The 16,049-nt window shown below is 41.8% G+C and overlaps 1 non-coding gene across 1 annotated transcript; it reads left to right on the top strand.

The window, feature by feature from the left end:
* The first annotated feature begins 8,939 nt into the window (after window positions 1-8,939).
* LOC119926188 lies at window positions 8,940-9,076 on the top strand. Its single transcript, XR_005450085.1, has one exon. It is a non-coding gene; the product is annotated as a small nucleolar RNA SNORA7 (small nucleolar RNA).
* Window positions 9,077-16,049: the final 6,973 nt, after the last annotated feature.

Below are 16,049 nucleotides of genomic sequence, written 5' to 3' on the forward strand. Positions count from 1 at the left end.
CTTGTACTTCCCAAGCGCTTAGTACAGTGCTCTGCACACAGTAAGCACTCAATAAATACGATTGATTGATTTTTATCTCCCAAAAGGGCAGTCTGGGAATTGACTTTTTCACAAAGCACCAGAGAAATTACCAGGTCACAGGTAATAGATCTCAAAAACATTACAAAGGAATGCCACCTTAATGCCACTTTACCTACACAGGTGTGGGTTCGTATTAATTCCAGACAGCAGTGGGTGCTGTTACCACATGCTACAAAAGCAGAGAAAAGAAACTCACAGGAAGGAGGAAGTATACTTAGGACAGAATTGGCCATGCATGGTTGCCACTCTGAAGGATTGTTTCTGCCTAATAAACAGGATTCCTATTGCCGGTCTGTGCTCCTCATGACCCCAACAATGACAGCAGGCCTCTAGACTTTCTCTCTTACATCTGTTCTTGCTGACCAACTTTGTTTTTCATGGGTGAACATACATACCCATCTGTTTTAGAAATGGGGTTAAATCTGTAGGAATCACTAAGAATATGGGGCATAATTTAGTCACAAATTACTCAAGAGGAGTGGCCTGGGAGTCAGAGGATGTGGGTTCTAATCTTGCTGTGCCACATGTCTGCTGTGTGACCTTGGGCAAGTCACTTTAGTTCTCTGTGCCTCAGCTACCTCATCAGTAAAATGGGGATTAAAAATGTGAGTCCCATGTGGGACAGGGACTGTGTCCAACCTGATTACCTCGCATCTACCCCAACACTCGGACCTGTGGTTGGCACATAGTAATTGCTTAACAAATACCACAATTATTACTATTACTCAAATATAGGGGTCCATCTCTAATTGGGCCATCCGATTTGCTTTCCCTCGGGCTGTTCCAAATTAGGGGCATAAAGTTCTAGTTATGGCACATTTTCCTACTGGAAGACTGAACTCTCTGGCCCCACTCCCTGCTCTCTACCATCCGTCATCGTTTTCATAGGATAACATAGGAGAACAAATAACAGTAGGTGCCACTCTAGGTGGCCTTTTCCTCTTTCAACTTTTAGTCAGTTCATAGATCAAAAGAAGCAGGGTAACATGTGCCTGACCATCAACTCCAAGGGCCCCAGATAGCTAAAGTCTTGGTTATTGATCCACCTTGCCTTTCAGCAGAGTTCCCTTCATTTTGCTTTGATTCCATTTTTAAATCTAAAATAGGTCACCCCAATATACCGTCAATCACACTCATTTTCTGTCGTAATCTAGTAAACTCTCATTAGCTGTGAGTCCACCTTTCCTCTCCCACAGAGAGGATCCTCAACTTATCACAGAGGCCATCTCGGGCTCTGCTGAGCCGGGACCACCTCCGATTATTGAGTGCATGAGTCTCTGTGTGTACGCTTGTATGTGTGTATGTGTATTTTTGAAGATGATATGCTAGACATTCATTCATTCATTCAATCATATTTATTGAGTGCTTACTGTGTGCAGAGTACTGTACTAAGTGCTTGGGAAGTACAAGTTGGCAACATATAGAGACAGTCCCTACCCAACAGCGGGCTCACATTCTAGAAGGGGGAAACAGACAACAAAACAAAACATATTAACAAAATAAAATAAATAGAATAATAAATATGTACAAGTAAATAAATAGAGTAATAAATCTGTACAAACATATATACAGGTGCTGTGGGGAGGGGAGCGGATCTTCCCTCCCCCATCCCCCAGGACCCACCTCTGCTGCCTCTATACCGCATCTCTCCATTCCCTGCGTGGCAGATGGTCTCCACCGCCCCTTATTCCCTTATTGAGAAGCAGTGTGGCTCAGTGGAAGGAGCCCGGGCTTTGGAGTCAGAGGTCACGGGTTCAAATCCCAAATCCGCCAATTGTCACCTGTGTGACTTTGGGCAAGTCATTTAACTTCTCTGTGCCCCAGTTACCTCATCTGTAAAATGGGGATTAAGACTGTGAGCCCCCCGTGGGACAAACTGATCACCTTGTAACCTTCCCAGCGCTTAGAACGATGCTTTGCACATAGTAAACACTTGACAAATACCATTATTATTATTATTATTATTATTACATGTCCCTCAGTTTTGTATTATTTGCTGTTTTGCATTATTGGTTCCCTTTCTTAATCTCGCTGTGCGCAGAGAATGTGTCTTCCAGTCCTGTTATATTGTATTCTCCCATGCACTTAGTACAGTGCTCTGCACACAGTAAGCACTCAGTAAACATGATTGATTGATTGATTCTACCCCACTTTGAATATGAACTTCTTGTGGTAGGGGCCATGCCTAAATTGTTTACTCCAACACCTAGCACAGTAACTGACACACAGAAAGTTTTTAATAAACATAACATTAAAGGAACTGTAGATACAAATGTCTGGGAATTTAGAGTTGAGTGAATATTTGTGAATTCACATCTTAAGAATGAAGTACAAAGACACATGGAACTTTTTGTAATTTGTGAATACTGAATATACATTTTTGTTCAGCGAGGAATTGAAATATCCAGTCATTAGCTTGCCAAAATCCCTTTCCTGCCTTTTCTGGAGAGTTTCCATTACTCTACCAGTCTCGGCTGTAGGAGGGAGTGTCAAGCAGAGGCATATCCATTCCATTCTTAGCTTGGGCAGTGGCTAGTGAGTGAAAGGCAGTCTGCTACAAGTCAAAACTCACCTGTGCTGGGCAGCAGCAGCATGGGCTAGAGTTCAGGAAGGAGAATCAAGTTTACTGCATGGAAGGCAATGGTAAAACCCCTTCCATATTTTTACCAAGAAAACTCTATGGATACATTACCAGGACAATTGCAGAAGGAGGAGGAGTGTTCTAGGACAGATGTGTCCATGGAGTTGCTATGGGTCAATGGTGACTTGACAGCATAAGACTAGGCAAGTTTGCCAAATGCCACAGAGAAATTTTCAGCTTTGGAATTCTTCTCAAATTGCCTGTCCCATATAGCTGCTTTGGTAGTATGCTCCAGATGATGATAAAGCAGTGAAGGGGGTGCCCAACAGTGACTCGCTGGTCCAAATCAGCTCATCCAATGTAGCTGCTTATGGATGCAAGGATGGATTTGTCTTACGCCTTGGCCTATATTGGAACATAGGCCTCTTCAGGGAAACAATTGAGGAAAAACAATGGAACCAAATCGAAACACTTACAGGACACGGACATTCCCCTCTCTGCATAGGCAGGGCATGGCATAGGGAAGCACAGGGTTAGTGTGGGATGGAATCAGAATAGGGCAGCAGAGGATGAAGGTCTGGCAAATTATGAGATGGTAACACAGTTAGATAGCATCAGATTTGCCCACTCATGGTATATGCTAAATTAGCATAGGTCTCCCAAATTTGCCTTTGCAAGTACTTTTGGTTTTTTTTGAGAGCTTTATATTTTATGATCCATTCCCCAAAGCTCACTAATTTAAAGGTTTTCCTTTATTTTGAGAGCTCATTTTCCTCTAGGTTTTCTCCCCTTATTTTCTGTTCTTATTCTTTCATGAGCCATTCTTTTAGAAGGTGCCTTGTACTTTGGTCACTCTGAACTCTAATGCACCATACAAAATGAGGTTCGGCATATTTTAAGTGACTCTATCAGATTTTTAAAAATAATCCTGACAACCCAACAAATAACAATAGTGCAACACATCATGCCTGTTGCTGAAATTATTTTGTACTTAACCTATCAAGTGGTTTGTGAGCTCAAGATGTGCATTCCATTATATTCTAATTGGATCCACAATTCTATAGTTGTTGATTAGTCCTAGTTCCCACTATGAAATGGGAAAGTGGTCATAAATTGGGTTTTTTCATTCCCTTTGTGAGGTGTTCCCCTTTTTTTCCATGTGGTGAAGAGTTCTCTATTAAAGTACTTAATATCCACACCAATTTATTATTAGTGAAGATGAACACTAAAATGCACATTAGTCAGCAAGGAAGAGGTTTTTGTTTGTGTGACGTATCAAATTCAAGGCTCTTAAAAGATAAACCAGTGCTCAGTGCTTAGAACAGTGCTCAGAACTTAGAACAGTGCTCAGCACTTGGAATAGAGCTTGGCATATAGTAAGCACTTAAAAAATGCTATCATTATTATAAATTCATTAATTCATTCACTCAATAGTATTTATTGAGTGCTTACTGTGTGCACAGCACTGTACTAAGCACTGGGAGAGTATAACATAACAATAAACAGATTAATTCCCTGCCCACAACAAGCTTACAGTCTAGAGGGAGAGACAGACATTAGTATAAATAAATGCTTTACATCTGCTGTTCTTCACCGTTTTTTCTCACTTCTGACTTCTCTCTTCTCTCTGTCCTTGGGGGCAGAGATGGTGTCTAACAACTCTATTGTACTCTCTCTAGCACTTAGTACAGTGCTTTTCATACATAAAGAAAGCACTCAGTAAATATTGTGAATGGATGAGGAAGGATATTGTACCACCTCATTGGAATAAACTGACCTACAGCAGGGTTTAATTTGTTCTGGGGTGTATTAGGAGTAAGTGCCAGTTCCTGTCGGTGCAAACACTAATTTTTGCCTAGATCCTCTATTCAGTACCACATGAAGGAGGGTTGAACAAGTGTCCGGATCACTGATGTAAAAGAGAATAAACTTGTACTTCCCAAGTGCTTAGTACAGTGCTCTGCACACAGTAAACGCTCAATAAATACAATTGATTGAATATTATCTTCCTCAATTACCTCGATATTTTGGTTAAGGCAGGATGCCTTTGTACAAATTATCTGGCAATAGCCTCAATTTTCAACTTCACCGGAAGCAGCGTGGCTTAGTGGAAAGACCACAGGTTTGGGAGTCAGAGGACATGGGTTCTAATCCCGACTCCGCCACTTGTCTGCTGTATGACTTTGGGCAAGTCACTTGACTTCTTGTGCCTCAGTTACTTCATCTGCAAAATGGAAATTAAAACTGTGAGCCCCCCATGAGACAACCTGATTGCCTTGTATCTATTCCAGCGCTTAAGACAGTGCTTGGCACATAGTAAGTGCTTAACAAATACCACTATTGTTATTATTATTATTATTACTAAGCATCAGAGACTTAGATAAAGAGTATTAAATAGTCCTGGCCACTATAAATATGCCTCATTTCTACAGATGAATGGATCGGTTGGAGAAGCAGCATGGCTCAATGGAAAGAGCATGGGCTTGGGAGTCAGAGGATGTGGGTTTTAATCCCGGCTCCGCCACATGTCTGCTGTGTGACCTTGGGCAAGTCACTTAACTTCTCTGAGCCTCAGTTACCTAATCTGTAAAATGGGGATTAAGACTGTGAGCCCCACGTGGGACAACCTGATCACCTTGTATCCCCCCCAGCACTTAGAACAGTGCTTTGCACATAGTATGCACTTAACAAATGCCATTATTATTATTATTATTATTATTATTATTATCAGGAGGCATTTTTAGAGCAATCCTTGTACGTTGGATATTTGAAAACTTTCTGGAGTAGAAGGACTTCGTCAAATTCTGTTTCCAAGCTATAGGCTTTCCATCTTCCTATCCGACGCTGCCTGAAGTGCCCAGGGTGCTGCCTCTAATTAATTAGTTATTCAATTAAAGCTGTTAATTACTGCAATGAGCTGGTGCCATAAGGTGGGGTGACAGGATTAATCAAGAAAGACAACTTCCTTTTTCTCAAAGATCTTCCCACCATCGACCCACTCTAAACCCAGCCAGGGCCTTTAAAAAAAGAAAAGCTCTAAAGGAAACAAGGAGGGTCAGGTTTTAGGCAGCTTCCTTATCTTCTTTAGATCAAATGAACAAATCAGGGTTCTAATCTAGGTTGCCAAGTGCATTTATCAAGATGAGTTAATTTTTGTTTTTTTCTTCTCTTTCCCAGGCCGTAGGTGAAAAGGTTGCGGGTTAGGACTGCCACTAAATTGAATACGACATTCAGAGAAATAAGAATGGACATTCTGTTCATGTTGTACCAGGTTCTATTTATAAGAGCCTATTGAATGTTTTCTGGTATCTAAAAAAACAAAAAACAAGAAAAACACTGCTTATGCACCAAACACTAAAATAGTCTACTCCAAGCACTTCAGACAGGATGTTCGGTAATGATCGGTATTAGGCTGATGCAACAGCAGAGAGGAACAAACATTTAGTGACGCAAACTAAGGAGGCAGAAGAGCAGGATTTAGCTAAAGTAGACTTGAGGAGTTGACTACCATTGTGATAAATTTTTGAGAACAATGTAAGTGGTAATTTGGTAGGTAAAGTAAGTGTTCTTACTGATGCCCACTCCCTTCAATGGGAATATTTGTTTGAATATTACATCCAATATTTGCCTGCTAGACAAACAGAACCATTTAGAGCTCAAATCCTCTGACAACCTCTGGAGTACTGAGATGCAGAGGGGCCAAGCTTCAGGAGTCTTTGAAGAACCCGCCCCTTTAATTAGTAGCAGCACATGAAATTACAGCAACCCCTAAGCATAGTTCTGATGAAAGATTTGACAGGCTATCCATCTCACTGCTTTGCTTAGTATTAGACTGTAATTTGCATGAAAGCCAAACTATAATACTAAGTCTCAGGATCCATGAAGTTTTCCTTTTCCCCATTTTATATTTATGGCAGTTAAAGGAACCAACCTCAAAAGAACATTTCTCTTAAATTTATCATGTAGCCATTCTGGATTCTTTTGTTAATTTTGTTTTTGATGAAATAACATCCTACACATAATGGGATACAATCAAATTGACCCTTTGGTAGGAAAAACTAATAGTAACTACTGATACTCTTCCACCTACAGGTATCTAGATTATAGAGGGCTTTATTAGCAACATCAACAGTAGTATTTATTGGGCCTCTTAATTGGGTGTGTGTGAAGCAATTGAAAGCATATTCAGTTTGTTGACAAATCCTGTTGGCTTTCCTCCACATTTCCAGGATCTGCCACTTCCTCTCCAACCAAACCACCACCATGCTTGCCCAGACCCTTGTCATATCGTAGCTTGACTACTGTATCAGACTCCTCATGGGTCTCCCTGCTCCTAGTCTCCACCCTCTTCAGTTCATACTTTGCTTACTGCCCAGATCATTCTTCTAAAGCATCCTTCTGCACACATCTCCCCAATCCTCAAACTGTTCTCCACATCAAACAGAAACTACCTATCCACTCTCTTCTCCCACTGTACAGCGAAGTAGCATGGCGAAGTGGATAGAGCATAGGCCTGGGAGTCAGAAGGTCATGGGTTTCTAATCCTGGCTCCACCACTTGTCTGCTCTGTGACCTTGAGCAAGTCACTTAACTACTCGGTGCCTCAGTTACCTCATCTGTAAAATGGGAATTGAGACTATGAACCCCATTTGGGACAAGGGACTGTGTCCGACCCGATTTGCTTGTATCTTCCCCATGCTTAGTACAGTATCTGGCACACAGTAAGTGCTTAACAAATAACATCATTATTATATTTTTTATTATGATTACACCAACAATCAATGGCATTTATTGTGCTTACTTTGTGCAGAGTCCTGTACCAAGAGCTAGGGGGAGTACAATTCAACAGAGTTAGTAGACATGGTTTCTGCCCACAAGGAGCTTACAGCCTAGATGGGGAGAGAGATATTATCATAAATAAATAAATTATGGATATGTATATAAGGGCTGTGGGACTAAGGGTGGGGTGAATATCAAGTGTTTAAAGGGTCAGATCCAGGTCCAATGGTAATGCATAAAGGAGAAGGAGCAGGGAAATGAAGGTTTAGTGAAGAAGGCTTCTTATTGGAATTGTGATTTTAATAAAGCTTTGAAGCTCGGGAGAATGGTGGTCTGCCATATATGGAAAGGGAGTTCCAGGTCAGAGGGAGGACATGGGCAAAGGATAGCTGTGAGATAGAAGAGATCAAGGTGCTGTAAATAAGTAATAATAATAATAATAATAATAATAATAATAATAATAATAATAATAATGGTATTTATTAAGTGCTTACTATGTGCCAAGCACTAAGTGCTGTGGTAGATACAAGGTAATCAGGTTGTCCCACAAGGGGCTCAAAGTCTTAATCCCCATTTTACAGATGAGGTAACTGAGGCACAGAGAAGTTAAGTGGCTTGCCCAAGGTCACACAGCAGACAAGTGGCGGAGCTAGGATTAGAACCCATGTCCTCTGACTCCCAAGCTGGTGCTCTTTCCACTGAGTAACACGGCTTTTCTAGCACTGTAGTAGGCACTGAAGGAGTGAAGTGTGTGGGCTCGGTTGCAGTAGGAAATCAGTGAGGTAAGATAGGAGGGTGTGAGCTGATGGTAAGCCGATGGTAAGGCATATAAGGAGTCAGAGAAGAGCAGTGTGGTTTAATAGATAGAGCATGGGTTCAGGAGTCAGAAGGACCTGGGTTCTACTCCCAGCTCTGCCACTTGCCTGCTGTGTGAGCTTGGGCAAGTCACTTAACTTCTCTATGTCTCAGTTACCTCATCTGTAAAATGGGAATTAAGACCGTGAGCCCCATGTGGGACATGGACTGCATCCTACCTTGTATCTACCCCAGTGCTTAGTACAGTTGCCTGGCACATAGTAAGCACTTAATGAATGCCATTACAAAAAATTTTTAAAAGGGGTTTCTCTTTGATGCAGAGGTGAATGGGCAACAACTGGGGGATCTTAAAGATTGGGGAGACCAGGACTGAACATTTTTGTACAAAAATGATCCAGGCAGCAGACTGAAGTATGGATTGAAGTGGACACAGACAGAAGGCCGAGAGGTCAGCAAGAGACTGACTAAGTAGTTAAGGCAGGATATGAGTAAGTGTTTGGATTAGCAATAATAGCAGTTTGGATGGAGAGGAAAGAGCAAATTTTATGATGAAGGTAGAACAAACGGGAATTGATGGCAGATTGAATATGTGGGTTGAATGAGATGAGTTTAGGATATTGCCAAAGTTAGGGGCTTGTGACATAGGGAGGAGAGTGCTACTGTCTACAGTAATAGGAAAATGCCCCTCTCAGCATCACATCTAGAGAGTTTCCAGGACTCTACCAGTCTTGGCTATGGGAGGGAGAGTCAAACAGAGGCCTAACCATTCCATTCCTAGCTTGGTCAGTGGTTAGCGAGTGGAAGGAATCTGCTACAAGTCAAAACTCACCCATGCTGGGCAGCAGCGGCATGGGAGAGAGTCGAGGGAGGAGACTCGAGTTTACTTCACGGAAGTCGGTAATGGTAAACCACTTCTGTGTTTTTACCAAGAAAACTCTATGGATACACTACCAGAACGATTGCAGATGGAAAGCAGGGCATTCTGGGAGAGGTGTGTTCGTGGGGTCGCTATGGGTTGGAAACAACTCAACGGCATAAGACAAGACAATAGGAAAATCAGGGAATGAACAGGATTTGGGTGGGAAGATGAGTTCTCTTTTGGACTTATTAAGTTTGAGGTGTCTGTGGGACATCCAAGTAGCGAAGTCCTGAAGGCAAGAGGAATGCAAGACTGCAGAGAGAGATCAGGGCTGGAGAGGTAAATTTGGGAATCATCTCTGTAGAGATGGTAATTGAAGCCACGGCAGTGAATGAGTTCTCCAAAGGACCAAGTGTAGATTGAGAACAGAAGGGGACACAGGACTAAACACCGAGGACCTCCAATTGCTTCCTCTCAAGCTACGTATTCACCATGCCTCTTTCTCACCTCTCCTGCCACAGACGTCTTAAACATATTTCACTCCTACCTGGAACTCCCACCCTCTTTAAATCCACCAGATCATAGCTCTCCTCCTCTTCAAAGCCCTTTGGAAATCATATCCCCTAAGAAGACCTTCTCTGATTAATTTCTCTTCTCTATTAATTATGATGTAGACTGTAAGCTCATTGTGGACAGCTAATGTGTCCGTTTATTGTTGTATTCTCCCAAGCAGTTAGTACGGTGGTCTGAACACGGTAAGCACTCAATAAAATATGATTGAATGAATGATGTGTATGATTGGGCTTAAAGACCATCACTGATATTTTACTAGTACATGTTTCTCTTTTCCTTTTGATATCTTTCCCCTCCCATGCCTTTAAACATACTCATTGTTAATTCCTCATCAATTGGCAGGACGCCATAGCAAAAGAAAAGTGTAGCACTGATTCAATTATCGAAATAATTTCAATGGACAAGAAGTCTAGTGCCAAGAGTTCTTAATTGTGCTTCAAGACAAAATACTAACAATACTAACAATAATAATAATGATAATAATAATATTTGTTAAGCACTTCCTATATGCCAGCACAATGCCAAGCACTAGGGTAGATACAGGGTAACCAATTCAGTTCCTGTACCACTTGGGGCTCACAGTAGGTTGGAGAACAGTAATATCCTTTATTTTACAGATGGGAAAACTGAGGCAAAGAGAAGTTAAGTGACTTACCTAATATTATGCAGCAGGCAAAGGGTGGAGCCTGGATAGAACTCAGGTCACCTGACTCTCAGGGCTATTACTTTCTACTAGGCTAGGCTGCTTTTCAGATCTGAGATCTAATACTAATTCCAGAAGCAACATGGCCTAGTGGAAAGAGCCTGTGTGTCAGAGGACCTGGGTTCTAATCCTAGCTCTGCCGCTTGTCTGCAATGTGACCTTTAGCGAGTCACTTGATGTCTCCATGCCTGTTTCCTCAACATCTATTCCATCTTCCCCTTAGACTGTGAAACCCATATGGAGCAGAAAGTGTGATAACTTGATTATTCATTCATTCAATCATATTTATTGAGCACTTACTGTGTGCAGAGCACTTTACTAAGCACTTGGGGCAGTAAAGTATAACAATAAACAGATTTCCTGCCCATATCAATTAATCAATGATATTTATTGAGCACTGGGTGCAGTATCTTGGGAGAGTACAAAAGTACAAAGTTGGTAGACACATTCCCTGCTCTCAATCTTGTATCTATCCCAGTGTTTAGAACAGTACTTGACACAGAGTAGGGACGTAACAAGAAGCATTGTATCCTAGTGAATAAAGCACGGGTCTGGGAGTCTAAAGGACCTGGATTCTAATCCCAGATTTATCACTTGTTTGCTGGGTAACCTTGGGCAAGTCACTTAACTCCTCCTTGTTTCAATTACCGCATCTGTAAAATAGGGATTAAAACTTTGAGGCCCATGTGGGACAGGGACTGTGTCCACCCTGATTAGCTTGTATCTACCCCAGCACTTTGTACAGTGCCTGGCACATAGTAAGTGCTTAACAAATACCACAGGAAAGAACACAAATATCACAATTATTATTTCACCAGTGACTGCAATCTTGGATAAACTCCTTAACCCATTTCTATACCTGTTCTTGTGCTAATCTGTGCATGCAAATAAACGTCTACCCTTTATATCGATATTGATATCCTACTCATGAATGTGATTGTGACTGAAAGTAAGACTGCCACTTATTGTACATTTTACTACTCTAATATTTTACGAGCTCTTGCATTTCTGTTTTTTCTAAAGATTCTTACTAAAAGAAGGAAAAGCTAATTGCCACATCTCAGGGTCATGTGACTCTGAAATCTGCTGCCAACCCATACTGGGAATGTGTATCTTTAAAATCATTCATCCTGTTTATGCTCTATTTCAGTACACCATACTGGAGCTATGAGTTTGCTGCTCTTATCCATTCTTCTCTCACATGTCGCCCCGTATAGCTGTGCTCCTTTCAGCATGATCTCACTGCTGATGAGTTAACTGCATTCAAGGATTACATAATTGATGTTACTGCCTTGTCCACTGATGTTGTGTGGATTGAGGTTGACACTGATGAAACTGCTTGAGACAAGCAGCCTGGCCTAGTGGAGAAAGCGCAGGCCTGAGCATCAGAAGGACCTGAGTTCTAAACCCAGCTCTGCCACATATCTGCTGTGAGACCTTGGACAAGTCACTTCACTGTGCCTCAGTTATCACATTTGTAAAATTAGGATTAAGACAGTGAGCCCCAAGTAGGACAAGGACTGTGTCCAACCTCATTTGCTTGTATCCACCCCAGTGCTTACTACAGTGCCGTGCACATAGTAAGTGCTTAACAAATACCAGAATTATTATGAGGTGCTGTCTATGGCAGCCAGGTCTCTCAGTCAAGTAGAAAGTTATACATCACCATAGGCTGCCCTTCAGCTTGGTATTAGAGAAGCAGCTTGGCCTAGTGGGTAGACCACAGGCCTGGTAGTCAGAAGGTCATGGGTTCTAATCCTGACTCCACCACTTGTCTGCTGTGTGACCTTAGGAAAGTCACTTAACTTCTGTGTACCTCCGTTCCCTCCTCTGTAAAATGGGGATTAAGACTGGGAGCCCCAGGTGGGACAGGGACTGTGTCCAACCCAGTTATCTTGCATCTACCCCAGCACTTAAAACAGTGCCTGGCACAGAGTAAGTGCTTAACAAACATTAGTACTATTGAACATGAGGTCGCATTGTCAGGGGGCAATAGCTTTCTTTGGTTCATTGTTCATCCATTTGAACTTCTTTCCAAGAGTGGAGATAAATAAAATCATTTCTGGCCGGGGGGGCGGATGCATATGCTATATAAATCCAAGGCATTTTATTTTATTATGATGTTTATACACTTGAGCTCTTCAGATAAAATTTACTATGTAAATTCTGGGATTTTTCAACAGGACAATTCTTCTGGCCTCTTCTACATTTGTCAGTCAATCAGCCAAATGTATTCATTGAGTATTTACTGTGTGCAGAGCACTGTACTAAGTGCTTGGGAGAGTACAACCAAGTAGATGGATCCAATTTACAATCTAGAAGGGGGAGACAAGCACTAAAATAAATTAATGACGAGAAGAAACTGAGTGAAAGGCTATGTTAGTGCTTATTACAGAGTTCTGCACATAATAAGTGCTCAATAAATATCACTGATTGATTGATTGATATGTACATAAGTGCTGTGAGGGAGTGAGAGAGAAATGGTTGAGTATCCCAACTGGTTAGAGAGAATGGAGTCAAGTGCTAAGTGATGCAGCGGGATCTTAGTAGGGCTATGAAGATGGGGAGAGTAGGGGTCTGTCAGGTCTTTAGGGGGAGAGAGTTCAAACCAGGTGGAAGACTGTGAACAAGGAGTCAATAGCAAGAGAGTTAGGAGTGAGGCACAGTGAGTAGGTTGTGTTAAAGGAGCAAAGTGTGCAGCCTGGGTATAGTGACATTATCCACAACTAATCTCTCAAATTCAACGCACATATAGAGAGACAACTTGGCCTAGCAGAAAAAGCATGGACCTGGGAGTCAAAGGACCTGAGTTCTAATTCCAGCTCTGCCACATACCTGCTGGGTGACCATGGGCAAGTCACATTACTTCTCTGGGCCTCAGTTAAATCGTCTGCAAAATGGGGATTCAATACTTGTTCTCGCTCCTACTTAGACTGCGAGCCCCATGTAAAATCTTGTATCTACCACAGCGCTTGGTACAGTGTTTGGCACATAGTAAGCACTTAAATACCACAACTATTACATGCAATCTGTCACCAAATCCCATCGGTTCTACCTTCATAATATCACTGAAATTTGCCCTTTTCTCTCCATCCAAACTGCTACTATGTTTAACCAAGCACTTATCCTATCCTGCCTTGACTCCTGAGAGGGCCTCTTTGCTGACCTCCCTGCCTCCTCTCTCTCCTCACTCCACTCCATACTTCACTCTGCTGCCCAGATCATTTTTCTACAAAATCATTCAGTCCATGTTTCCCCATTCCTGAAGAACCTCCAGTGATTGCCCTCATCATCAAACAGAAACTCCTTCCCATAGGCTTTAAAGCAGTCACTTTGCCCCCTCTTATCTTACCTCACTGATGTCATACTACAACTCAGCATGCACACTTTGCTCCACGAATGCCAACCTATTCACTGTACTTCAGTTTCATCTATCTTGTCACCAATCCCTCATCCACATCCTGCCTCTGGCCTGGAGCTCCCTCTCTCTTCAAGTCCAACAGACGATCACTCTCTCCACCTTCAAAGCCTTATTAAAAACATATCTCCTGCAGGAAGCCTTCCCCAACTAAGCCCTCATTTCATCTTCCACTCCCTTCTGCATGACCCTTGCACTTGGATTGCCCCTTTATTCACCGCTTCTCCTTTCCCCCTAAACCCCGGCACTTTTGTACATAGCTGTAATTTATTTATATTTTTGTCTGTCTCCCCCTCTAGATTGTAAACTCTCTGTCGGCTGGGAATACACTCATTCAATCATATTCATTGAGCACTTTCTGTTTGCAGAGCACTGTACTAAGTATAATAAAGTATAAATACAGTATAAGTATAATACAGCAGTAAAGACAATCCCTGCCCACAACAGGCTTACAGTCTAGAGATCTATCAACTCTGTTGTATTGTACCCTTCCAAGTGCTTAGTACAATGCTCCATACAATGTAAGTGCTCAGTAAATATCATCTATTGAGAACTGATTATCTATTCTTTCAATTATATAACTTCTAAAAGTAACCTTCTTTTCAAAGGAAAGTAGCACCTGCAGAACAGGGCAATATTGTCTTAGTTTTGCTAAAACAGGAAGGGGTTTGAAGAAATATCCATAGGAGCCAAACAGACTCAGAGGCACAAAGTTCAGAATCTTTACCCCAGAACAATATTTTAAATACTAGGCACCTTGAATCAGTCTGTGAGGGAATCCCAACTGCTAAAACTTGAAGCCATTGAAAATACTCAAGGTACCTCTGAAGCCCAGCTGTTTTGGACATGCCATTTTCTGTTGAATGATTTCCCCAAGGATCGGTAACAAGGCTAGAACTTGTGGGATTTCACCAGCATTTAACATAATCAACACATTTGTACATGTGTGCTTATTTCTAATGGAGAAAATGGCTTTGTTACCTGGGATTGATAGAGAGTGTTTTACTAAAATGCAAAGTCATTTTTAAACAGTGCAACCCAGCCAACTTTTTATATTGATTAATAGATTAAGAGGGGTCTGAAGTAATCATTTTTATTTGTAAAGCACCAGGTGCTCCTCAAACATGGACAATCTGTATATCTTAAACCTTGTACCTAGGGCCTCTTTTCCAATGACTTACCCTAGCCATTCTGTGAGCTATACAAATGTCAACACTAATAGAAAATACAAAACAAAATCTATATACCTAAAGCATGTGTGTGGCTGTTTCTTGGAGTGAGAAGTCTTTTCTTTGTCTCTCCCTCTAGATAGTGAGCCCCTTGTGGGCAGGCAGTGTGTCTACCAAGTCTGCTGCATTGTACTCTACCAAGTGCTTAGTACAGTGGTCTGCACACAGTAAGTGATCAATTAATAGATATGTGAGAGAATTTCAAAAGGGTGTAGGGGGTAAGGGAAGAGCAGTAATATGGACCTTGGACTAGGACTTTTAAACATGAGCTTTCAAATAGCCCACTGTTGGGTAGGGACCATCTCTATATGTTGCCAACTTGTACTTCCCAAGCGCTTAGTACAGTGCTCTGCACACAGTAAGCACTCAATAAATACAATTGAATGAATGAATGAATGAAAGTGGGAAAATCATATCTGGTCTGTTTCCCTCCCTCCCTCCCAACCCCACAACCTGTTCATCATGGCTCCCCATCTCTGTAGCCTCAGTTTTGTCTTCTCTTCAAATAATTTCTAAAATTGTGGTATTAAGCTCTTACTATGTGCCATGCACTGTGCTAAGTGCTGGGGTAAATACAAGGTAATCAGGTTGGACACAGTTCCTGTCCCCCACAGAAACCACCTTCTCCCATGAGGCATTCCCCATTTCCTGAAAAAAAATAAATAAATAGGGAATACCCCACAGGGAAATCCATTCCAGTCATTCCATCCATTCGGTCACCTCGACATTCATAGTTAGTGTGCATATTTATTTGCGTTATGGATTTATCACTTGTGTTCACCTATTGAAATCTATGCTCACATTATTTTACTCATCAGTTTATGCTGACCAGCTCCCTTATTGGACTGTAAAGTCCACAAGGGCAGAGACCAAGTTGTGGGCAGGGACTATGCCTACTAACTCCATTACACTGTGCTCTCCCAAGTGCTTAATTCAGTGCTCCACACATGGTAAGCAACGGAGCCCATTGTTGGGTAGGGACCGTCTTTATATGTTGCTGACTTGTACTT

This window comes from Tachyglossus aculeatus, chromosome 3 (genome assembly GCF_015852505.1).
Source record: "Tachyglossus aculeatus isolate mTacAcu1 chromosome 3, mTacAcu1.pri, whole genome shotgun sequence".
Classification (NCBI taxonomy): domain Eukaryota; kingdom Metazoa; phylum Chordata; class Mammalia; order Monotremata; family Tachyglossidae; genus Tachyglossus; species Tachyglossus aculeatus.